The sequence below is a fragment of the Nesoenas mayeri genome (assembly GCF_963082525.1).
Source record: "Nesoenas mayeri genome assembly, chromosome: 3".
NCBI classification, from domain to species: domain Eukaryota; kingdom Metazoa; phylum Chordata; class Aves; order Columbiformes; family Columbidae; genus Nesoenas; species Nesoenas mayeri.
The window spans coordinates 7,613,738-7,641,428 of NC_137544.1; positions in this window are offsets into that span (position 1 = coordinate 7,613,738).

Genomic DNA, 27,691 nt, shown 5'->3' on the forward strand with positions numbered 1-27,691 from the left:
ACACTGATCTCTACACAGTTCACATTTAGTTACAGCCAAAGATCAAGCCTTACCTTTTTGCCAAGGTAGGAGCAATCAGAAAAGCCAAGGAGTAACAGGAGGTACAGAGAAACATAAACCCAGTGTAATTTAGTGGTTCATGTCATTCTTGGAATGAGAATTTTGTTGAATGCTGCAACTAGACCTAAAATATTGCATCATGTCTTGCTTGTTACCTATTTCTTTGCATTAACAAGCGAGTTTAAGTGATAGGGAAAGATTCCAGATCTTTAGCAATGGAAGATGAAATATTTCACTCATCTAGAGGAGAAGTAAATCTGGGAAAAATAAATATGACTGTGAAACTTTCATTTAGTGTTGAAGTATTGATAAAGCCAGAACTTAATGCATCTTTCATAACAGAAGTATAATTTCCGAAGGTCTTATTTATTTGCTAAAAGACTTGTTCTATCATTCTTCACATATATAAGCAGCTTCAGCCAATTTTGAGGGAATAAAACAGACACTTATGAAAAAACAAGGTTTTGTAAAATAAATGTAAAAACTGCTGAAATACAATGGCAAATAACAAGAGGACATTGTTGATTTGTTGCTGGAAATTATTCACTTGTATGCTGTGGACACATATTGGAATCCTGAGACTGCGTAATATCAGAGCCAACCAGGGAAGAGTAATTCTGTTTTGCATAAAATATTGATCCTTCACTATGTGGATTTATTTTGCAGCAGACAAAAGTGAGGCTTTTTGCACTATTTCATGAGGAAAAGGAGAGATCTGCACTTGCAGATGTTGCAGTTCAGTGATGCAGGCACAAATAATTCAGAGACCTCACACTCCTTGCAACACTACCTGGTCCCAAGTATAGACTTCAGGTGAGGTGTTCATCAACATTGAAAGCCCCCATGAAATCTATGAGCTTTCTTTATTCGTAGGTAAAGTTACATCTAACTTGAGAGAAAACCTTTCTAGGTGAAGGTTTTGCCAAGCTGAGTACATTTTTGCACATTTCTTAGTAATTTTTAGTATTGGTGTCGATTTATGGACATATCTTCATAACAAAGCTCTTGGTAAAAACAAACAAACAAACTAAAACAAAAAGACTCCTATCCAGCTCTATATGCTATAAACAACAGCTTAATTTCCCACAAGTTTGCTATAGACTGGTGCTTCCATTTCTACAGCACTCAGCAGTGCCAAGACAGACTGGAAATATTCACAAACACCTCACAGCCAGTTCAGCTCAGTGATGAAAGGATGCTGTCCCTCTAACCCAATCCGTAAAAGCCAGATGGAGCAGCTTTCCCTGCTTATCTACCTTCACCCTTTCAGTTTTCACAGCCGAATTGTGTCATCAGATCCCATCACAGACAGCTAGATCACAGCACGCCTGTTTGCCTCTACAGTTTAGTAGTTCAGCATGTATTTATCATTCTGTATTTTATCCCTTCAGGCACCTGGATCGTGCTCATTGTTGTCTGTGAGCAGGACTGGGCTGGTTTACCCTGTGTGGTGCAAGTTTGTCTGAGATGTCTACCAAAACCACAGTTGGGAGAGGCTGTAATGAACCGATTGGTGTTTTTCTAGCCTAAAGAAGGCTAAAAAGGGCTCTCGGTGTTTCCTTCCACTACAGAAAGGGTGTCTAACTCTTCTCATAAGTGTGAAGTATGAAGGAAAGAAGCAACTGACACAAGTTGCAGCAGAATTTCTGGCTTTATAAGTGGAAAATAAATTCCAAATGATTAAGAACTAGAACAAGTGCCCAGAGAGATCATGAAATCTTAGTCCTCAGGGAGACTAAAAACTTGAAAGCAAGCAAAATCTTGAGCAAGCTGGTCTAACTTTGAAATTAGACCTGTTCTGAGCAGAAGGTTGAAGTGGAGACCTGCAAAGGTCCATTCCAGACTGAGTTACTCTGTGAATCTATTCATTATTCTCTTCCATATCCCAGAATTTAATGAAAACCCTGAGTAGTGGCCCTGATCAGAAAGAGGTACATTTACCTTTCAGGCAAGGTCATAAAGAAACAGAAACAGTCATGGGATGCTATTTGTGTCCTGTAGCTTTAACAAGAAAATCTCTTTATGCTCACTCAACCTAACTCCTGTGACTTCTGTACCATGAAGGATAGTACCAGCCATAACAGTAAGGTCCAGATACAATTGCAACATCCTTGTGGCACTTTTTAAAAAACATGAAATGTAAGCATATTAATTTTAACTAACACCAATACTGCAATCCATATAGATGAGGCTGCCCAAGGAAAGTGCAACTTATTTTAATGTATTTTAATATTTCCCTGGTACATCCTCCAAGCACCTAATAATTTGCAACCCAGGCTCATTCTTAAGCCAAATGTTACTTATTTTTATTTCATACCTTCAATAGAATAATTTTCAATCTGGACATTTTTTAAGCTCATGAACATTTTACTACCTACGGTATCTTGTGTTAAATCCACTGAAAGACACTGAATAAATAAAACATAGAATAACAGATCATATCATAGAAATATGTCTTGGTTTTATTGAGCATTGTTGGGAAAGAATTCCCATGCACAGCAAGCACAACAGCTCCATTAAATATTTGAACAAAACTAGACTTTTGATTAACTTGCATGATTTTTGAAGTTCATTTAAAAAACAAAACAAAACAATTAATTTCATTTCACCCAAAAGAAAGTGAAATATAACCCACAGAAATTAGCACTGTAACAAAACCGTTCCAGTTTTGTAACCACTCTGGCACAGCTGTGTCTGTCTGGAAAATGTCAGATTAGTCTGAAAAATCCCAGGCAGAACCAGAGTTTAGCCTGTCTTGGTCCACATGACTGCACAGTAGGTTTCATAACACAGGCTGAAAATCTTGAACACAACCTGGAAAAAAAGTGGATCTGGAAGCCTCAGAGAAAGTAACATTGACCATTTCTTAATGTAGCCCACGTTTCCTGCTGTATCTTCTATGAATTTTTTTAGGTACTATCTCTTTCTTTATTCACAGCTCAGGTTTTCAGATCAGTTTGGAGGCAAACGGATAGCACACAGCTCTCACAAAGCCAAGTCATGCACGTACACCACTTCTGTCGCACATCACAGGAAGGGGAAGGAGTGAGGGTGAAGCCCCAAAGAGAATCATAATGGTTAATGTAATTTCTTGAATGCTGAGTGTCTCAGAAAATCTAGCTCAGAGTGATACACAGGGAGTCAATGGGGAAGTCCTGATGGCAAAAGGTTTTTTTAACCTGATCTTTCTATCAACCCTGTACTCAATGATGCAAAACAGCATCTTGCTGCTCTCAGGTCACCAGTCACGAGCTCTTCTCTGGAGGTCCACATACGAGCTCTTTCTTGAAATAAAAAGGCATGATTGTCCTAAAATGTCTTTTTCACTGTCTCACTTGTGGCCCTTTCAGTTTCACCATCACCTCCTCCACGAGTTTATGCAACTACTGCGAACATCGGTGGCTTTCTGCCTCAGTCTGTTTTGCCAACAGAATTGTCTGGCAGTCCAATGCTGTTGACACCATTTCTAGCTCAGGATCACCACCTGGCACATGATATCTAGTCTGATGCGCACTTCTGGCTTGCAGACATGGCTTTAAAGTATTATTTGATGATGGCCAAAGCCCCCATCACCTTGATACACATATTATTGCTACTACAGGCAAGTAATTTGAGGTACGACACAGGCCAGCAGCTTCTATGGGTTAAACAAGGCATAAAAATTAATGAGTCAGTTGTTGTCTTTGGTCCAGAACGTCTTTTCTCCCACTTCAGCAATAGACATTCCTGATTTTGGCTCAGATTTAATTCTGAATATTTTGAAATGTTTGTGAGGGCTGCTTCTTATTAGAACTCAGTTGCTGTTATATTACCCTTTGAAATTGTATTTCTTTTCTAGGTTTTCTATTTTCTGTTGTTATTTTTCAAGGATTTGATCTCATTTCTGCTGTATTTTCTGTATTGTTGGTGTTTAGTTCTGATTGATTAGCCAGTTCAGACACTGAAAACCATCAAAGCTGAGTACTGTCTAAAATAAAATTATGAGATAGTATTGATCAGAAATATTCAAAACCAAAAAAAAAAAAAAAAGACTGTACTGCTGTACTGTTAAAAAATTGAGTGTAACAAAACTGTCAAGTAAAAAAATGTTTTTACCAATTTGAAATTAATTACAAAGCTGTAGCTTTTATTTGGTAACTGCCAGTCATTTTCACAATGTGAAACATCTCACAGGCATTTCCCAACAAATAAAAATCATTATTTTCTTTCACAGTTGTGTTAGTCAGAAATGGATTTCACACATGCTCAGGTGCAATTTGATAAATCTACTATTACAGCAGTGAGATGCTGAAGCAGCCAGAGCAGTGAGGCATAATGGGCAGTATTCTACATTTATTTACACCTTTTCCAAAGGATTTTGTTAAACACAGATTTTTACCAAAAATGATCATATAATTAATCCTGCTCAAGTCAGCAGAATGTGCTCTGCCTTAAATAAAGTCAGGATTGTGAAGAAATTAAACCCTGCAGAATAAGAAAATTATTATTTCAATTTGGTGGGCATTTTCATAAACCAAATGAGGCATATGAAAAATATGAATATGAATATGAATATGAAAAATATCACTCCAGAGCTGAGCACACTGTTGTGTGTTCCCACATTTATGGGGCACTTAGTCCATTCTACACTGGATGGACTATTAATGGATTGGTAAAAATCCCACCCCTCACAAACACAGTGAGACTACCATAACTTCACAGGCACAATTTTCACCAGAGTCTTTCACCTGTGTTAGCAAAAAAAATTATAAAATCCTAAAAAAAAACCCCGTTGCATCCATCAGCTGAACAGGAGGATTAAGTCTAACCTGTTGCATGTGGCCCAAACATGTTGTACCTTTAGGAGAGGATGCAAGTAATGCTGCCAGAGCTCCAGCTTTTTCAGTGTAAGTAAAAAGCACCCTGAAAATATGGTTTTTGTTATATTAATGTCCTCAAGGTCTGCAGAAAGGGATTGATCTGTTGTAGCACAGATGCCATTTTAGTGAGCCATGACAGAGAAACCATTTATGTTCCGAATATGTCCCATTACACTTGGAAATCAGCATGGCTGGAGGCAGCATGGAGAGGACACAGCGACATGCAGAACATTATCCTCCAGGGAACTTGAGAACCTGAGATGAAATACGGATTTTAGGAGAAGTGAGTAAGGTGATAATGAAGAGGAATTATCTCCTGCAGTAGGAAGTTAAGCAGCATGAATGAGCCCGAACTGAACAAGTGTGAATGGTGCTTTTTGTATTACTAAAATCACCCTGGTTTTTAACTATGAGTGAACAGGCAGGACGACTATACTGAGGCAAATACATGCACAGAAAATAGGGTATTTCAAATACAGCACAGATCTGTGCACAAGAATGACTAATAAATGATGAATTTTCATTTTTAATTAGTGGTTTTAAATACTGTTGCTTTTGAGGACACTAACAGCAGGACAAAAACAGAGACATCCCTCTGCATTATATGAAGGATTTCCTTCTGGAAGCAGCAATCAGTAAAGGTAAAAAAAAAAATAAATCATGAAAGAGCTGAAGCTGGAAGAATCACACACTTGACTCATAAAGCTCCGACTTCAAGGATTGCTGAGTCTCCTAGCACCTTGCAGGATCATGCCCTCTGTGTTTGCCTGGAGGCTGCCATGCATGCAGGGTTTCTAAAAAGAGAAATTTTTACGTTTCATTAAGCTTCTGGGGAAAAGATAGATTGGTCTATGAACAATTCAAGCAGAAGAGTCCAGAGTTTTCAGAGTGTCCAGAAGAGGGACACGAAGTTGGTGAAGGGTTTGGAGAGCGAGTCGTATGAGGAGCGGCTGAAGTCACTTGGTTTGTTCAGCCTGGAAGAGACTGAGAGGAGAGTTCATGGTGGCTCCAGCTTCCTCACAAGGGGAGGAGGAGGAGCAGGGCTGAGCTCTTCTCTCTGGTGACCAGCGACAGAACCAAGGAAATGGCAGGAAGATGTGCCAGGGCAGGTTTAGGTTACACATTTGGAAAAGGTTCTTCACCCAGAGGTGCTGGACACTGAACAGGCTCCCCAGGGAGGTGTCACGGCCCCAAGCCTGACTGTTCAAGAAGAGACTGGACAACGTCCTCAGACACACGGTGTGAACTGTGGGGTTGTCCTGTGCAGGGACAGGAGTTGGACTCCATGGTCCTTGTGGGTCACTTCCAACTCGGGATTTTCTATGGTTCTATAATTCCAGGAGATAAAAACTATGATGATGATCTCGCTCTCAGTTTGTGGTGTCCAACCTTGGGCTTTTGTGCACAGCAAACACTGTTGGTTCTGAGGATAAATGGTGCATTGAAAGTCCCAGGTAGTGTTACACCCTTGCAAGGCTCTTCTGGGCAGGTACACCTCACCTCCACCCCTCCTTTTGTTCCCAAAACATTTTATTTCAAATAGATGTGATATTTGTGGTACTGACAGTCACCTGTTCGCTCCTTGCCTGTCAGTGCAGGTCTCAATCTGCCACAGAGGCATCTGCTTTACTGTTCTCAGTTCTCTCTCTGGAAGAATAATTCCTGCTCCGAACTAGTTATTCGGTTATGTGAACATGTGTAAAACCTTGATTTCTGAACAAATCCAGGGAAGCTTTAGAGTCTGATGTCCACAGATAAATGTATTAAGTTTATCTTTTCTGTTGTTTTCCCCTTATGTACCAACTTCCTTAGGGAAGAAGTACACTCACTACTCAGTATTTCTCTTTTACTTTCCCTTTGCCTTTATTTATTAATAGCCAAAACCAACAAGGTTCTAATGTCTCAGAGTGTCATCACTGTAAGGAATAACAGTGCTTTTGGGGGTGACATTATTACATATTCTGACATATTTTCTCCTGTTTTCCTGAAATACATTATTAGCTAATAAAAGATTTGTGATTCTACAGTTTATAAATATGATAACATACCTGAGTCCAAAAGATGGACGTCATTTCAAACATGCCAAAGTTTGATTGTTTCAGGGTTCAGGATGTGGGTGGATTTTGGAAATAGGAGACTGTAGAATGTTAACTGGGGTGAATTGTTTAATCCAGAGGGTCCTACCCATGTCATCTGGTTTAAAACAAGATTAAAAAATCAATTTTCACACAAGCTGCAATTATGTGGCAGAACTCATTGGCTCTTCTGCAAAACCAGAACCACCATTCATCTAAATCAGGTGCTTTGGCTAGAGTTGAAGTAATCAGAGTTGTACAGAAAAGGTGATTCTGCACATGTATTGTCCCAGGAAATATCTGAGCCATTACAACCATTGCTATTAAGAGAACTGAAGAGCTAGTATCAAGAGTTATTATTGTATGACATTAATAAGGACAGAATGATTATGATACTTGAATATGTTTTTTTGATTAATGCATATAAGACAATGAGTTCTTCATATGCAGACATTCAGAAAAATTAAAGAACTTAACATAGGCTTATAGAACTGTAACCACTGATGATGTGAGGAAAGACCAATGGGTGCATAACCTCACTGCCCCCTGAACACCCATGTGATAAATGTCCAGGAAGAGAGACATTTGCACGGTCCCATCTCCTTTAACCTCAGTGGCTACCAAAGGTCTCTACGCATGCATGGGATGTTTCATATACCCCAACACAATTTGCATTTTATTTTATCGATGAAGAAGCATAATTCTGGGTGGGTCAAAGCTTCCTCAAAGCTTCCTCAGCTGTGACACAGCTACCCATACTGAGCAAAAGATGCTACTCAGACTTTGACTGCATTCTTTCATCTTCACAGACAAGGTGGACTTGGGAAGCTGAAATCCTGATTCTGTACATGATGAAATAATCTTGACTATTTCTTGACCATAATAGACTTAAATTTATGAGTATCAGACACTTTTCATTGCAAAATGGAGCAATATGTTCAGGAAAGACTGTTATTATACCAGAGCAGTTGTGGAAAAACAATTTTGGGCAACCAGCTCAATACTTAAATCCAGACTTATTTGTCTGTCTGTGACTGTGATATATAATAAAAAAGCAAGTCCACCCCAATCCACAGGCAGTGGAAATCATATCTCAAAAGTGGGTACTTCAACTCAAGTTCCAGGCACATGCAACACATTGGAAGATAACAGTCAGAAAGTGAATTTAGGAAAGAAGTTGGAAATTATTTCAAAAACGTCTTCCATTGTAAATTAAGAGGAATCATTTTGAATCATCACACCCAACATTGTATTGGCAAAATACACAAAGTGCAGGAAGGTAAGTGATAACATAATGCTTTCTTTGAATTTATAGCACATTAAATACTTGAAAATCCCAGGAAATAATGTATTTCAGTTTTTCTGGATGAAAATAAGAGTATTCCCTTCTTAAAAATGGAAAACTGTAAGAATACACATTACTTTAAAAAGTTATCTATTATCCCCACCCCTGCTAGAAAACAGATCTAACAGCTAAGGTACAAGAAAGTGTGCCAGAAATTTTTTTATTTAAATATACTTAATTAAATTATAGCACTTGACACACACTTTGTTCTCAGGGTCAGCAAAGCCACTTTATTCTGGCTGACCTAGATATAGATTGGAAAAAGGGGTCTCTGGCCATATAAGGAATTCCCTTTCAAGTCAGATATTTTTAAGGTTCTCTGCACTACCCTTGTTCTCAAACATGGAGCCAAGGTGAGAAGTCAGAAGACTGTATGCTGAATCAAGAAGATATAGAGAGAAGTGCATGGTTTTGTGAGTCCCAGGGCATAAGCATTCATGAATTTTGTGGCATGCTGGACTTCATTTTTGTGGTCCCATAATTGTGGGAATATGACAATTAAGATATCTTTATTACTGAGGTACTTTCTGGCTCCTAGAATGAGGCAGTTAAAAATAGAACACTTCTGATAAGCACAAACAACTAATCATAGAGTCATAGTCATGGAATTGTTCAGGTTGGAAAAAACCTTCAAATCAAGTCCAACTGCTAACCCAACACTCAAGTCCACCACTAAACCATGTCCCTAAGCACCACATCTACATGTCTTTCAAACAAATCCACACATCGTGGCTCAACTACTGCCCTGGGCAGCCTGTTCCAATGTCTGACAACCCTTTCTGGAAAGAAATTTTTCCTAATATCCAAAATAAACCTCCCCTGATGCAGCTCGTGGTTATTTCATCTTGTTGTATCACTTGTTACATGGGAGAAGAGACTGAAACCCACAACTAAGGTGAGAAACAGTGTAAAATGAAGTTATCACAGAATTGTATGTAGACTGGTGCAAGAGACCAGACCTCTGGAGGCCTCTAGTCCAACCTCCTGCTTGAAGAAGAATAATCACCAGCTATAGATCAGGTCAGCTGTGGCTTTGGTCAGTTCTTGAAAACCTCCAAGGATGGGGATGTCGAAACCTGTCTGAGTGATCTGTCCCAGTGTTACTTCATTCTCTTGAAGAAAGTCTTTTTCCTGATATGCAATCTGAACAACCCAAGCCACTGTCTGTGGTTCCCATGTCATGTTAAACCATGTGCCACTACCAAGAAAAGGTGGACAGATATACCAAGAAGTACCTTCATCATATTGGTAAATGCTATTCAGTTAGTGCAGGTTGTTACTAGGTAACCCTTTGGTCTCCTCTAACAAGACTCATGTCCTGCCATTTTTGAGCTGCTTGTTAAACAGTAATTTCCTCATGGCATCCACCTCCTGAAAAGGAGTGAACATATAGGTATTAGGCCCTTCTGAAATGATAGTCATTGTTATTCCTTTCTATTTCCAATTGTTCAGATTCATCATAGCAAAAGCAAAATAAAATACACTTATACATTAATAATAATGTGTATCTGGTTTTATTTAACTGACTGTATAACTTGGATGCTGAGCAGCAGTATAAAAGCATCTGGACAAGGAGTGAAAATGCAAGTCTCTCAATGCCTTGATTCATTGCAATGTGAAAGAAATCCACAAGAAATTGGGTTGATCTAGAGTTGAAATTGTCACTGGAGCAAGGTATGTAATTGCTACACTGGCCCTGTACAATCCAAACACATCCTTGTGTCCTTCCTCTTCTTAAAGGATCCAGCTCTAGTAGTAATTACAATGGTCCAAGCCCAGGTCTTGTTTCATTTACTGCTATAGAGTATAACTTTTGCAGCTTCATTAAGACCCAGATTCAGCTCACATAACTGAAGATCGCTGAGTTAAGGACACTTTTTCCTCACCACTTTGAAAACCTTCTGTCATCAGCGGAGAGAGACACACCAATTCTCACTTTGAAGGTCTGTCATTTGACATAGAGGAAGTCTTTGATTACTGTAATGTCATCATGCCCCTCAGAAACACCCCCAACTTGGGCATTTATTTTTTAGTATTTAGCTAAATTTTGTTCCTTACTCCCATGCTCCTCTCTGAAATGTCAATTATAACTCACCAAAAGTTTAGACAGTCATATTATCATAGCAAATGCAAGTTGTGTACAAGGCATGAGATCCTGACTCACATCACTGCATTGCAACTCAGAGGTTTCTAATCTGAATTGAGAGAGTACAGCCCAATGCAGCCTGAACCCAGGAAAATTGCTCTTGAATAATTCATTTTTTCATAAGGAAAGTTTTTGAGATGTTGTTAATTTTCTAGTAGGCAATGCATCTCCCTGACATTTCTTCTGATTTATGTTTTGCTTTTTCATGAAGAAATTATTACTATGAACATCAAAACAATTCATAATTTAATCCCCCAGACTCATATAAAATTCTAAATGGAATTCAGTAGAAAGATATCACATTTACACATTCACAGTATCTATTTCTAATTGGGTTCACAACTTAATGAAAAAATACCCTTCTTTGGGGAACATAGGCATTTGGAGCATAGAAGCTATTTTAATTCATTTCCATCTATATTTGATATGGCCTATAGTAATACCAATACAGAGTGTAAATTTTAACAATGATCCCTGGTCATTCAGCCCTCAGACACTCCTGTTTTAAATGAAAATCATGCTTCTGAAGAAACCTGTACTGAAAACAATTTTCAACATCCTTTTCAACTTGCATGGGAAAAAAACAATTAAAAAAAAATCATTGTTCAGAAAGAATAATATTTTTAATGGTTTGCAAAATCATTCTAATAGCAAGTTTCAAAAATAATAATAATAATAATAATAGGTTGGTTGGTTTGGGTTTCTTTTCCTCCCAGAGTGAAAAAGGGAGTACAAAGGGATAGGGGGTATCAGTTTGTCATCCCATTTGTGTATGCACTTATATGTATGTGTGTGTATACACACATTGTATGCCTTACAAATTTTGTTGGAAAAGTTTATTCATCCTTTAGCTTTGATAGGAAAATCAATTTAGTATCAGATATGTAATTGTTGCAATTTCTTTGAAAAGCATCCACCTTTTTGATAAATCTTTAAAACAACAAAATCTTTAGGTTGCATGTGCTATACAAAGATTCTTAGGCGTTCCGCACTTAAATTACGTGTCCAGCCCACCTTCACTGAGCATGGCCAGCCTGAGCAGTATGGAGAAACACCACCTCATTTGTGAGGTTCTTACTGCCAGAGGGGCAGTCATGTTTATTGTGGGGGACTATGGGGAGTGGATTCCCTGACGGAGGGCATAGGAACAGAAATTAGCCTTGAAGATATGAAGGCCTACCCGTGAGAAAGATGGGAGTAAAGGAGTATCCGGAGATATTAAGGTGTACCTGTGAGAGAGAAGGGAGTAAAAGAGTAGTATTGATGATAGCAAAATTAGCCAATGAGATGTTACTGCTGTAACTTGTAACCAATAGTGAAGAGACACATGAATTCGTAAAACTGTATAAAAATGCACTTGTGGCAATAAATGGCATCTACTACTTTCATCCTGGAAGAACTTGATCTATGTCGTTTGTCCATCTCAACCACAACAGTTTAAGAGCCTGAAAGTACGGATAGGGTCAATGGCTATAACATGGCAAAGATATTTTCCATGGTTCAGCGATAGGCCATGAGTTCTCCAGGGAGTTGCCTTAAAAATGTTGTGCCTTGACTCGCTTCCAATCCATGGTATACATGATGAAGTCCATGGAAACCAGGGCAGGAGAGAGATGCTGAACCTGAGTTACACCCTGGAAGAGTCAAGATACAGCCTCTCAGAAGCAATCTCATGGTCAGGCATGCTGGTGTGCCTTGAGAGTGCCAGGGCCAGCACATGTCCCAGCAACATCTCCAGCAGACTGGTAAACAATGAGAGTAGAACAGCCTGGCTTGTGATCACATGTGGTGACTACAATTTAAGACCAAACAGGAATTCTTGTCTACATGTCCAAGAGGCTCTTTAGTTCAGTGCTAGTGGAGTCAGAAAAGTATTAGGACCATAAAAGGAGTGTCAAATGTGCTGCAGCAGAGCCTTCCTGCATCACCTCCCATCCCATCCACCTCTGAGCATACCTTGTTTCCACCTGCTCCCAAGTGGGATGTCCAGCAGATACATTGCTTCTGATACCATTCTGCCTCCTGAGTCATCCTGCCAGGCAATGTTTTACAGCAGTTTGTCTTGCTTTGAGCTTCACAGCTCCTTCTGGCCTTCAATTTCTTCTTGAGGTGACCAGGATGTCACTTGTGACTGTGCTGAGAGAAGTAATTTTGCAAGGGAGAGAAGGGAATGGATCTACAAGCAGTTTTTGAGGTGAAGAAAAACAAACAAACAAACAAACAAATCTTCTTCCTTAGGATGCATTGAAAGGAGGGAGAGGCAAGCTACTGGACTGCAGTCATCAGAATGTCTTCATCTCTTCCTTCCACCCTCACACTACAGGATTTACACACCATGGCTATGTGGAGGGCAGGACAACAGGTGGAAGAGGGCTTGGGATCTGCGCCCACCAGGTTCAACATACTGGGGATCGCTGTCTGCTAGTTTGCAAATACTTGTTGATCTGCACCAAGACATGCCTTTTGGGTGCTACTGGTTCCTTCTGCTGACATGGGGAAAGGAATGAGGAGGAACAAGTGGTGTAGAGAGACGGGAGCTGGACAAAAAGTTATTGAGGCTATTGGAGAAATCCAGGCTGAACTGCAAGCTCCTGAGTGGACCCATAATCAGCCAGTGAACTCCCTGAGATTTGAGTTTATGTAGAAAGCATGTATTTCCTGTGGGCCAAATCCCAGGGGCATAAGGTAAAACCACTTTTGGTAGCTTTGACCTCAAAGGAATTACACTGATTTGCATGTAAACTCACAATAAAGCAGAATATGGGTCTGCCTCCATCACAACATATTTTTCAACTTCTGCAATAAATAAGCAAGGCACTATGTCAATCTACCCTCACAGTCCAAATCCCTTGAAAGTAATGCTTAGGCTGTAAACCAAGCAACTCATGCCCCCATGTAACCAAATAAAATATACCCATGGGGAATTATAGACCATTTCCACACATCGTCACACAAGAAGCAAATTAAAATTTCATGGACAGTCTTAACTTTGACAATTCTGAAGTCTTGATCACTTCCTGAGAGTTTCTTGAACACAGTTGCATGTGCTTGAAGCTGCTCACATTTTATTTCCAGGCCTGAAATATTTAAGGTTGTAGTGAGTGTGTGCAATGTCTGGGAACTAGATGATTAGTATTATCATTAGCTCATTTTCTCCATGACAAAAAAGTAGCAAACGGTAGTTGTTTTCATTTTCCAGATGCTCCATTAATTCTGCGCTATACCGAATGAGGTGGTATCATCGATCACCCATTAGAACAAATGTGAAGCGATATTCACTGGAACGCAGCGTGACTGCTGGGAAGGCTGAGTTCAAGTGTGTCTGGGAAATCTCACTGTTAGCCAAGCAAATTCTTAGACACTGTTTTTGGTGTGACAAGTAGGTATGATTTACTGGTTACATTAGCTGCAGAAGTGTACTGTGGGGTTTTGGTTTGAGGGGGTTTTTTTCTGCTGCTACTGACTGGAAATATCAGAACATGTATTAGAGATCAGACAGGATTTGAAATTATGTCCAGTTTACAGGAAAGCATAAATTGCATTGGCACATCCAGGGGTTTAATACTTCCATATTGTCAGAGGTTAAGCAGTAACAGCAGTTGTATTATCAGCTGGTTTGTCTCAGTGGGCAGAGCTGGACTATCCCCACAAGTCATGTAGCCATGGATGTATTGGTGCACATGTAAATAAAGAATTTTTTTACAATGAGGGTGGTAAAACACTGGCCCAGGTTGCCCAGAAAGGTGGTACATGCCCCATCCCTGGAGACTTTCCACGCCAGGCTGGACAGGGCTCTGAGCAACCTGATCTGGGTGAAGATGTCCCTGCTCATGGCAGAGGTTGGCCTGGATGAGCTTTGAAGGTCCCTTCCAACCCAAACCATTCTATGATTCTATGATCACACCCATTGGCAGAATATCAGGCATGGGAACCTGCAAAACATGTTTTAGCCAGCAGGGATGGGACACTTCTGTATCTCCTTCACATGAACAGGTCAGACCTTCTTCAGAGTTCTTCAGGTGTCTTTACACCACCCTGTCTTTTGTGGGCTTTTTCAATCACCATTTTGAGTACTTTACCTCAAAAAGTAGTCTGTGCAGCCTTTGTCCAGTGCTCTCTTTTCACCTCCATTTCCAAGCTAAAGAACACCAGCTTAAACTTTTCCATGAGCAAGATGATGTACAGGTTTTTCCTTTTTGCCTGTATATTCTTTTCGTTCCCCTTCCCTGTCTCAGAAATAACAGAAGTTACCTGTTCTGACTTTGACAATGCCTGGGCAGAAAAACTCTGTATTTTGTATTAATATAAAGCCCTAACACCTGGCTTCTTGCTATCAAGTGAAAGTCTTCAGGATGACTTGGTATTTACATTTTCTACTACGAAAAAAGCAAAAAAAAAGCACCTAGGTAATGTAAGATATGATGCAGGCTTCACAATGTGTAACTGTCTACTGGGAGAAGGGACAGAACCTGTAGCCTGGACTGAACACACATTTCATGGTAAATAACAGAATTGCTCAATTAATTTTCTTTTTTTCTGTTCAGAAATTATTAAGGAAAAAAACAATCAAACAAAAAAAAAATCCCCTAGACACGTCTGTTATTTGACTTTGTGTAAAAAATGTTGTGTTCAACAGAGTGGCTGACAATATTGAAAATTCACATGGCATTGTCAAGAGAAGACAGGTGGGGTAAGTCCTTTCTAGGACTAGTAGTTGCCTTTGGGTGACTTCAGTAACGTCACCTCATTGCTCTGCATCTCAGTTTTCTGTGTTGTTGAAGGGGATGGCTCACGGCTGATCTGTGTCTTGCACTCTTTGACGTACTGGGCAGTTCGGTCTCCTCTTCCCTCATCACATGGCAATCAAGATTTCCCATATCACAAGAGAGAAGATCTGAGAAGAGCTCCAAATAAATTTCTCTACCAGCAGGAAATATAATTTTTCCCAAAACTAAAACTTGAGCTCATAAGAAAACAGTACTCTACCTTTGAAATATTCAATACCTTTCTTTAGAATGATCAGAGAAAACTTCAAGGCCTTAGTAGTGCACAATAGTCCTCATCACTTTTATTCATGGACATTAGAATTCAGAGAAGGGCAACAATGCTGGTGAAGGGTCTGGAGCACAAATCTGATGGGGAGCGGCTGAGGGAACTGGGGCTGTTCAGCCTGCAGAAAAGGAGGCTGAGGGGAGACCACCTCACTCTCTACGACTACCTGAAAGGAGGTTGTAACATGGAGGGTGTTGGTCTCTTCTCCTGAGTAGAAAGTGATAGGACAAGAGAAAATGGCCTCAAGTTGCACCAGGGAAGGTTTAGATTGGATATTAGGAAAAATTTCTTCATGGAAAGTGTTGTGAGGCACTGGAACAGGTTGCCCAAGGAAGTGGTGGAGTCACCATCCCTGAAGGTGTTTAAAAGACATAAAGATGAGGTTCTCAGGGACATGGTTTAGTGCCAGAGTTGGGTTATGGTTGGACTCAGTGATCCTGAGGGTCTCTTCCAACCAAAATGATTCTATGATTCTACGATTAGAAGTTCAGGTCATAAAATGTGATGACAGGAAGGATGTTATGATCTCCCTTTTGTTTCTTCAGAACAAACCAATCTGTGCTGAGAGGCACATAGAGACACACTGGAAAGATGTCATGTAATGGAAATATGTCATCAAAAGATGAATGCATGTAATTAACTGCAGGAATACACACCCGAGCTTATGTAAATCTACAGATAAAGGCATTAGAGTGCTAAGGTTCAAATGTACTCTTCTGTCTAGCCTCATGCTGTGCTATTTCAAATGTCACAAGGATGACGAATGAAAATGCCATTCCAAATGTGAGTAGAATATATATATAAAAGGGAGCTGTCTTTACAGTATAATGTTATTTTTGCACAGATAAGAGCCTGCATCTGCAATTCTCATCTTTTCAGCAAATCAGATTGGTACTTAACTTTACCCACATGTCGAAGACCTATTGAATATTTCATAGCTAAATATTTTGTTGGATGGCACCCTGGAGAAAGCTGGTCTGTCTGGAAGGCAACCAGAACTGTTCCGTACATCTCTCCTCTGAGAGAGAAATCTCAATTCTCTTCCCATTAAAACAAGTGTCTAAACCTGACAATGCGCCTTCCTCGGATGTGGCACATCCATCAAGCTGACAAATGATAAAAATATAAACAGATGAATCCTGATGCGGTGCACAGCAATGAGAGAGACCTGCAGCATTTCATTAGCTAGTCCATTTCCCCAGCCTGAGCAATACTGCGCTTTGCAAGATCCCTGCTGCCATTTTTCCTAGTTTGGTTTTCTTAAGACCAGGCTAACTTTAGCCTTTCTAAGATGATGTTTGCTAGTCTGAAATCAATAGCACATCCCTCTGACCACTAATGGCACTTCTGCATGAGTTTCACCTGTTTGGCTTCTTTAAAGCATTAGAAAAATGAGCTGTCCACAAAGAAATTATGGAGAAATGTTTCAAGCTATGAACAAAAGTCAGGACAAAGCTATTGGGACCTCTGAGTGTAAACAACAGTTCTGGTGATGAGTTAGACAGAGGTGGAAACATGGGACTCCAGGTGTAAGAGCCAGAGGTGACCACACTCGGAGAATAGTTGTCTTTGAAATCAGTGGGACTCTTGGTGCTACTCCCGGAGTGTGGAGCAGTCAGAATTTCAGTTCCAGTGATATAAAATTCAGCTCTGACTCTCATGTTAAATCAAACATTATTCCGAAACTGTCAAGCAATCCTTCTGGTGTCAGATGAGTGAGTAAAGTAATACAGCAGCAGAATAAGAGTGGCAGACTTACTGGCAAAAGTAAGAGCAAAGGCTCAGTGTGCTCCCCTATGATATTATGGGTGATCTTTTCCTTTTCTTTTTTTTTTTTTTTTAATTTTTGCTCCTGGAGGAGTTCTCTATATCTAAACCAATATACTTAAAACAATTGATAGTGCAAATTGTCATTTCACAGTAGAGTTGCCCAAATGGACCCTAGACCTGAGTAAAGCCCTTTATACTAATTAACATGCATACAACACAGAAGTAGAGTGTGGCTTTCTGCAACCAGTTTTGAGATACTCCTGGTGGCAGGAGTGTGAGGACCATGGGATGTTCTGCTTATCTGCCATCAAAAGTGCCTTTTGAGAGCCGAGCCAGTTCCACAAGGGTACTTCAGTCCTTTTGGTTCAGGACTACCTGAACAAGACTATGTCTTCTTCTGAGAATTAATTGATTCATCTGTCCTTTCTTTTAATTTTCCAGGAAGCAAAAATGAAACCAAGTTTTACAAGCTGACACAAAAATAGAGGTGAAGGTAAAGCCTCAGCTGTAAAAAGCTTGCAAGTAATTTGACACCATAGAAACAGGTAGGGAAAAGGAATGTACACCTAGCACTAAGGGGAACACATCAGATGATGCAAGTGATAATATTATTTATATAATCACTGACACATTCATGACAATAAGCAGTGATGTTCAAATCAGGATTATGATTTCATCTTGTGATCAAGCAAACAGGCAGGGATATAGAAAAAATACCTCTGTAATACAGAAGCCTCTGCAGTAATAACAAGAAACATGGAAAAAGAGAGTCCATGCACACTTTTGATAATATAAATGTTCACTTTTATAGAAACTACTTTGCAAACATAGAGAGAATAATTGTTTCCATTTTTTACCTGCAATTCTTAAAGTCACTGTTGGTTTTGTGATGTTTTTTATAAGTAATATGTAGCTAACCACAGAAACACATTTATTCAGCACTTGCTGTGCTTGCTGTAATTTTACAGTACTTCTTCAGAATTCCAAAACAGCCATGTCTATACCAGTAAATTACCTTGGCCGGGCTCTTTTCTCTGCCCCAAGCTCCGGCACTGCAGCACAGCTTAGATGTATACTACTGGATTCTCTGACATATAGGGTGGCCCACGACATCTTCCAAAGTGTGCCTGGACATTGTGACAGTGCCAAAGGAATTAAGTAGTATAGATAACCACACACTGCATCTTACACTCAAAATTTGTCCCTACTACTACAAACATAACTCAATAAACCTCCTAAGCTTACTCTGAGGGTTAATTTGAGCAAATGACTGTTCTCCATGCACGGCTCCCTTCTTCATTTAGAAGATAAAGACTCTAAGAGTATGAATATGGACAGACTCATCTAAAAGCAGACAACAGAAGTCATTGCACTGGCACCTTTTGAAAATGTAGCCTGAGACCACTGGATGTGTGTCTTGGAGTGAGATGCGCTCCTGAAACTCTTTGCTGTGGAGCTGACATTGGAGTAGAAAAGCACACACACCATTTTCTTCAGTCTCCTCTCCATGTGTTAGACGTTCACATGGGAGAATTTTGCAGCTGTCAAGTAAATGTCTTATTAAAGGAAGTATTAGAAGTGCAACAAGTGTAGGTAACACTTAAGCTTGCAATATAAGAACTATCTTCTCGCTGTCTTCAAAGTTTTCCTTCTGCAGCCCATTCTCCTCTCTATGAGTTTCACACAGTTTTGTTCCAAATTCAAAGTCTAAATTACTAAAATATTCAAGCAAAGAGAAGATGAAGTAGAAGACTTCTCCTCTGGTATCCTCAGCAGTTAATGCTCTGACAGTCCTCTATATTTTTTTGTCTTCTATGTCCTGTCCAAAATCTAACACCTGGCACCGACTAAACAGATACAATACAAACTACCCTGTGCAGCTGTTTCTAAGGCTATGTAATCCTCTGGAGTGATGCTTTTTGTGAACATGGATGGCATTAACTTCAGAGATGCCTCCTATGGTTTGTTGTGCTGTAATATTCTAGTTAATGAGAGAAACAGTGGTAGCCCAAACAACTGTCTCAATATTAACAGGCACTGGCTTGCAGATCTAGAAAGACAAGCATAGTGTTGGTGAACCAGGAGCAACCATATTAGCCATGAAGAAACTCAGGTGAGAATTAGGAGCCTGTTTTTGCCACTTGATATTTTTTCACCCAAGACTTCACTAGTAACATGTTCATATCCCAGTTACCTCACTAAGGCAGAGTACGGAAAAGACAAAATTAATTCTTGATCATGATAATTAAGCTTTCTGATGATAATTAAGCTTTATGCATATATTTATATATGGAAATCAATATTTGCATAAACAAGGAAAGTGAAGATTTGTCTACACCTTATTGGTACCTAGTTATTCTTCTATGAGTCTGAAAAATATTGTATTGCTGTGTTTACTTTAAAAACACCAGCTTCTTTTTTCATTTTTCTTGTATGTGCTAGTGCCAGTTACATGATTAAGTCACTCTCTAATAAGTTTTGGATCAGCAGCCAATATTACCCTGCATTAAACTTTCTCTTCAGTAATGCAGATTTATGTGTCTGGAGTAAATAAGCAGAATGCTTGAAAATGGAGGTGTGCCCTCCAAAAAGATATATTGTACTTTTACCATGTCCCTTAATTCAGAGATCAATACATTATTAACCAGTTTATTGCTAAAGCTTTGTGGTATTCATTTATTTTTTATCAAATGTGTCACCCTCAGGGCTACAAAAATTTACTGTATCCTCCAGGTACTCATTTTGCCTTACTCATAAAGAGAAAAAAAGTTCCAACAAATCGGGTTTTTTTCAGAATCTCAAAGAAAAGTAAACATTCTTTTTATTTCCTCTGATATAATGAAAAATTTGTTATAATCTTTAAATATTGGCTTGGTGGAGCTTATCCTGATTATGAGGGTGTGATTCTTCACCACCTTGCTACTCTTGTGTCTAATCTACTGAAATGCCAGCTAACATTGGGAGTGACAAGAGAGAATCATCTTCTGATGTACGTCTCTTAAAAAAGGCATAGAAGGTTCCCGAGTTTAAAGCACTGAGAATTCAGAAAATACACTCAGGAAATCCCACTGAATGTTTTCCCTGGTGTTATCCTACAGTGAAGGCACAGCACAGGCTAAGAAAGGCCGTCAGTCAGATCCCAACGGGCTATTCTATGCCCTTGGCAGGGCTAAGCAATAAGGCGACTCCTGCATCCCTCCTGGTGAAGCTGTTTGACTTAATGTATTTGTTTCATCAAAAGAAGCAATTCAAAAATATCTCTGGTTGGGACTGGGATGCTGACAGAGAAGGAGCCTGGGAAGACCAAGAAGGGGAGGTTGCATTGCTGTTCTCTGCTTCCCCAAAATCCCTGGGAGTCAGAAAAGCTGGAGGATGATTTACAGCGATCCTGAAGAAATGAGCGTTGGGTCCAGGGAGTTGGTATTTTTGAAGCTCCTATGAGCCTGACTGCCTTCCTGCTGTTTATCACTGCTGTCAAAAGGATGTAGCTTTTGGAGAAAGGTGAAACTTGCTACTGTGACACCGACACATTGCAGACAACAGATGAGACAGCTGCACTGTGAGATTAAAAGAAAAGCAGATCCTTTCATCTCTGATGTTCTGCTCTAGTTTGAAACCACAGAGAGAGTGGGTGGATTTTTATTTTTCTATTCTTCCTTTGAGGTCGCTCCTTTCTTCTTTTTGTTTTTTCTGTTTCACTCTCATTGCAAATGCAGTGCAAAAAGGTTTGCAAATGTGACAGAATTGTTTTGTAATATTTGTAAAATCCAGGTGCTTGTGCTGGTAAAAACTGGTACAAGCAAGATAGATCTGTGCCCTTTTTGGCTACACTTACCAAATCTCAAAGGTTGCCTGCCTGATGGGTAAGGCCAAAACACAAGGTTTGAATGATCATTCTCCCAAAACTGAGCTTATAACTTTTTGCTAAACTTCAGTGTAACTCAAAATTCTTTTATTTAACTGACAATCATGGTCATGTAACTCAGCAGATTTGGCTGCACTCCAGCAGTTATGTGGAAGAAAACATCCAACAATGCACCAATGTATTATTTTCCTTTCCTATTAAATCAAAGTAACTTGAGCAGCACCTTTTTTTTTTTTCTTTATTATTTTTTTACTGTCATTAAGCAAGCTGCTGACACACCTGGTGAATTAAATTATTGCTAAAATTCAGGAACTCAAAGAAAAGTTTATTGAAATCTAGCATGCCTAAGTGAAACTTTCATTCCATGGGGCTATTGTTTATGTCTTCTCCTGCAGGACTAGCAAAGATAAACCCATGCGTAGATGGCTCATGAGAAAAGAAAAATCTTTAAAATCTGTGCACACGTGTTCTGAACCATAGTTTATAAAAATGACCTGAGACAAGAATTAGTCACAGTGACTCAGGTGTCCATAAATTCAAATTCCACGACCCTTCTTAAATTCATCCTTTTTCTACCATTCACTCATTCATAAACTCTAGCAAAACAAGAGTCTAGCACAGTCATCCTTGTTAATTCTGCAGCATATTTGGCCCCAGTAATGACTCTCTGAAAAATGTTTGTCCCTCTGAATCAATGAACAGGGGTCTAATGCAAGGGACAAGCAGGATCTGGGAGTGTTCTTACTTGGGACACTTGCATCAATGGAAGGACAGGACTCTCCAGGTTGTAGGGTGGTTACAGAGCATGACCAGAGACACCAGCCTCTGAAATCCAGGCTGCAAGGACAAGACTGCCTGCATAAGCATCTCAAGGACCTGCATCTGACCTGAATTCAGCTGCTGCAACTGTATAATAATTGCATACAAGGGCAGATCTCCAGATCTAATGATGAATTGCTCTTACAAGGGGACTACCCTCTCTAGATTATCATCTTGTAATTCATCTGCAGCCACTTTACACTTAGGTAGGCAACTTTCCCTGATGAAAGTACAGTGAGTATGGGCATGCTCAGCATCTGTAAATTCTCTGATGGTTTTCTCCCATGAAACACAACTTCACTCATGCTTTTCTCTGCTGCTGTCAATATAGACAATTTCTCCATAAATATGATTGAAGTTCCTCAAATTGTGTTCTTCAAATCCCCTTCCAGCAAACATTGTGCTAAAATGAAGGTTAGTGGTTTAAAATAAAAAAAAAAAAAAAAAAAGCTAACTTTTGTGGCCACCACCAGTCAGACTGTTTGCTCTTATCCCGGTTTCTAGCTGCACAATATAGGGGCCAAGACCACTCCAAAGACCTTTGTATTCATGGAACAGCTCTGCTGTGAGAACAGGCTGAGAGAGTTGGGGTTGTTCAGCCTGGAGAAGAGAAGACTCTGGGGAGAATTTATTGTGGCCTTTCAGTACTTTTTTAAATATGAGCCTTCACACTTGGGCCTGTAAGAAAGATGAGGACAGACTTTTTACCAGTGTCTGTTGCAATAGGACAAGCAGCAATGGTTTTAAACTAAAAGAGGGGAGATTCAGGATAGACATGAGTAAGAAATTTCTTACAATGAGGGTGGTAAAACACTGGCCCAGGTTGCCCAGAGAGGTGGTGGATGCCCAAACCCTGGCGACATCCCAGACCAGGCTGGATGGGGCTCTGAACAACCTGATCTGGGTGATGTCCCTGCTCATGGCAGGGATTGGACTGGATGAGCTTTGAAGGTCCCTTCCAACCCAAACTATTCTATGATTCTATGATTCTGCAACAAGATGGCTGGGAAATACAGCATCTACCCATGCCCTACATGTGTTTTGTTCACAGTCTCAGATATGAGCCTGGTGGTAAGTGGACACGGTGTTCCTCTCGTGATTGGGAAGAGTCAGAAGCACGGCAGCTGCTGGTGGTCAAAGTTGTAGCTCATCTATCCTTCCTTACAGTACAGTATGTGCTCGAGTATCTGCCCTTTGAACAGTTCATAGAATAGAATCATAGAATCATAGAATAATAGAATAGTTTGGGTTGGAAGGGACCATGAAAGCTCATCCAGTCCAACCCCTCTACCATGAGCAGGGACATCTCCACCCAGATCAGGTTGCTCGGAGCCCTGTCCAGCCTGGCCTCTGATCCGGCTTAGATCCACACCTGGTCTTAAACATGGTGTCATGTGAATAACAGGAGAGGATGGATTTGTAAAGATGCACTTAACTCTCTGTGACATCTACAATTCAAAATAAAACACCTGTCCCAATTCCCACTTTTTGCTTTTACTTTCTCTTCCTGGTCTGGCTTCACCTGAGGGAATATTTCTGACGAGGACATGTTTGTTTGCTTTGCTACCTACCGATCTGTAACAGCAAGTATTCGCTCACTCCCAGGCTTGCCATGCAGAGCTTGTTTTCCAGTGCGTTTTCACAGCCAGCCTGCACGGAGAGGGACTCAGACATCAATAGATAAACAAACTTACAAGTGCAAACAGAGGGCATGCAGAAGCCATTGTATATACATAATTAAGTACACCACTTAATGAATTCCCATGGTATGGAAGGTTGATTATGAACAGGGCTGGAGAACAATGTGCTTCGGACTCCAATGGGTATTCAGCAAAGATCTGCCAATCGACTTTTGGTAGCTGACTTACTGTCAACTTACTTGAAACTAGGTAATGAAATCTGTTTATGGAGAGTTTGGGTTTTTTTACTGATCTTTAGTATGAAGGCTTATCCAATCAAATCCCATCTAATCCCAGCTTCTAAAAATTAGTATTTAAAAATAATATTTTTTTAAAAAAAAAAAGTGGGGAGAGAGGGGAAGATGCTATTTTCAAAGCAAAGGCCTGAGAACTGGAAGGAATCTGCATTTTCCCTTTTCTTCAGGAAAGTGTATCAGGTCCTGGGTGGTTTGGAGAAATGTTTTGAAAATGTCACCATAGTGCCCACTAATCCCTCAAAAATCATCATGCAAAAAGAATGAAGCATTTGTTTCCAAACATAGCAAACCAGAAGATACTTGGGACATTGGCATCGATGGGACCTTTAACATATCATCTTTCCCAAACAGCCCATGTAGAACACCACTCCATAAGTACTGGCAACTAGATTTAAAAAGTTTAGTGACTTTTTAATCAGAAGAAGTTGGGTTTTTTTGGAGTGAAATGAAAGGAAATAGTAAAAGAGCCATTTCAAAGCCATGTCTTTATTTCTAAACAAGCATCAAAATACAGCTAGGAGCAAAACTCAGTTTGCCTGAAGTTAACAGGAAATACTCTTGCAGTGGATCTTATCATGACAAACAGGGATTTGATGCTGTCTAAAATACTCAGCACACTTCACAGGGAACATGGATTAGATGGTTTTTACATCAATAAGGATAATCTGATTCAAAGCTTGACATAATAAGTAATAAACTCTCATGGAATAGACCTGAAATAATGTTCTACTAAACAAAACAGCAAGGCAGAAACAGAATATTTCAGCTCCTGGCAGGATAGGCTGAACTGTCTTTTTTATTAGTCAACATCAGACTTTAAAACAAAAGGAAGTGACTTATTATCTCAAGCAATGAATTGATCCTTTATCTCTATCAAAATGTACTGCCTGCCTGTCACTAAAGGGTGTTTCACAGTGAGGGGAGAGTCTGTCAACATACATGTACTCTTCTCAGTATATATACATATATATTTAAACTACTTTGCCAGGAAGGAAATCCTAAGCTCCCAGCAGTAATGTAGAAGACAAAGCCTCAGTGAATTCTTTAAATTGGAAGTGTATCACTGAGCAGTTTGCAAAGCGCCCATGTTTGGAAGTTTACAGTGCAAACACTACAGGTCTTTCCATATCTGTGTATCCAGATTGACCTTTAATAGATCTTTTATGTGTCCTCTTGGAAAGTCTTGAAAGCACAGATTCCAGTCATAGATATTGGATTTCAGTTTAGGGAGCAGTTTAGCCAGGAACTGATGTTCCTCAGGAAATTGTCTTCTTTAACCAATAAAGGACATTATAATTTATTAGATTCCTATGAATGGCAAGGGAGCATTTTGTAATGATTCAGCAATGAAAGATTAACTCTGCTTGTATCACTGCTTTAATGACAATCCCTGGCTTGTCAAAACCACTTTTAATTCCTCTTACACAAAGTGACACCAGCTACTCATTATGTAAGAGCTACATCCAAACACCAAGCCTGAAATTGAATGAGCACTTATAAATTATGTATCAATAAGGTAAATTATGCAAGAAGTCATTCCAGAAAGTGTCTGAACTCATCAACAAATTAGATAACAAAGAGGTATTTTTTCTACTAACTTAAATAAGTAAATTGAAATTGGATTTCTTCAGGAGCTTCCTCAGCGCTTTCTTAGCAGGTACTTAGGGTTCTAGGGCAATTTTTTTTAAATCGGAACTTGCAAAGTCTATCATAAATCCAGCAAATCATTTTCTCTCATGCGTCTTAATTTAAGGTACTTTCTTGCTCCGTTGGCTGCAGGGCCTGCTGACATTGCAGGGACATGAGTCTTTCTTCCATTCTCCTCTTCTTCATTGAGGACATTGCATAGGAGATGTGAGAGCATCTCCAGAGCACCACAGTCGTAACAAGCACGAGGTTAGAGACTTGCACATTAACCTCAGTGCCTCTTGCTCTCCGAAGTGGTGTGCAGGCACCCAGGGCACCAGTGTGCAAATCACAGTGTCAAGGGGCACTCTTCAGTGACCTTGTTTCTAGCATCAAGTGCCATTACATTACCATCACACAGGACCTCACCTCTAAAAACCTCTTTAGAGAAATTTCAGCATCTTGTAGGTTCATAACCTTATCTCCATTTTGCATTTAGAGAGAACAATCATTCCTGCTGGCCTTTATTAGACGAGAAATTCAGTACCTATCTCTGCAAACCATTCTGTACAGTTAGCTCATACTCTTTTTAAAGTTAGACAGCTTAAAATGCTCAGTAAAGATTATCTCCAGCTCTCAATTAATGTATTTTATTTAAACATTTAGATTACTTCTGTAAAACAAATACAGCTACTGTTCTTACACTCCCAAAGAGAGGTCGGAGGTTCAGATGTGTTTCTCCTTAGTCCACTGCCAGGAAGACTCAGTTTGACAGTTGACACTGAAAGACATCTGTCCCAAATTAGCAGTAGTTACCCAAATCCCTCTGCAGCCTAGTGGAGCAACACCCCACATATTCCTCTGCATCCCTCTTTGAGTGAGGGATGCTGCCTGACGCCAGGATGGATTAGTTCCTCCACTTCAGTGTTCTTCCTGTGGGAATGAAATTTCCATGGCTTCCCAGCCACCACAAGGTGACACTGGATCCTAGGCAGGGTTTAAGAGAAAAGACCTGAATACAGACTAATAAAATTATTAGAGACAGAAGAGCAGATTCACCCAGTTACTTGTAAGCAAAGGTATAGTTCCGCTGTGCCATCCCAGGCATCTACTTCAGGATGAGACAAAATCACCCTCTGGAGATACATATTTCTCTGCACTGGCTCTACTAAGAGTCCAAGGTGATTAGCTCAGACTTTGACAATGAATTTTCAGATGAATAAAATAGGTGAGATGAACCCAATCCAAAAAATCATATTCTGACCAAACATCTGATTTCAGCAGCCTGTAGCTTGTACATAAGATACCGTTTTCCTAAATATTCGAGTTGTAAGGTGGTGTTATAGGTTTCACTTTATAAATGTACGACTGAGCTGTGCTAGTAACATATATTCATATTTCTTTCATGATGTGCAGTGCTCTCAGCTGTGCCCATTGATATTACTAAAGTTTCTAGTATAATGGATGGCATCAGGGGATACATTTGTGTTAAATGGCCTGTAGTAATTGTGTCACTGAATTGAGCTCATAATCACCACACTGTGCCACAATATCTTGGAAGAATATCTTTCCAGCTTATGTAATACTATAGAAATAAGATTCTTAGACTTACTGAAGGCAGTTTTCTTCTCATCTGTGAATATTATTTGGGTGGGATTGATGTCCTGATTCTTTATTTCCAGTGCGTCTTTGGATGCTGCAGGATCGAGTGAGCAACGTAGCACAACCAGGCTCCATCACACAGATATTGAAGACAAGTATCTACAGTTACTACAGAGGTAGTGTCAAACAAAATCTTGACTCTAAATCTTTTTCAAACTTAGCTTATGCAGTATAATTCTAATGACCTTACTACAGTCACACCTGATTAACAATGGCAGAAATAAGTAGAGAAACAGATGTCATACATAATTTTTTCCATCTGTATTATAAATTTCATTTAATATAGCTAGAAATCAATAGTGATTCACAAGACTGAGCCTGGCCTTAGTTTCTCACTTCCTTTTTGACCTCAGCAGAGGGGACTCAACAACTTAGTCCAGAATTATTATTTGTCAATTTTTCTGGATTTTCTCTGCATCAGCTGACTAAAAATGTTGTGTTCAAGTGACTTCATTGCAAGGTGCTTGTTCAGAAAA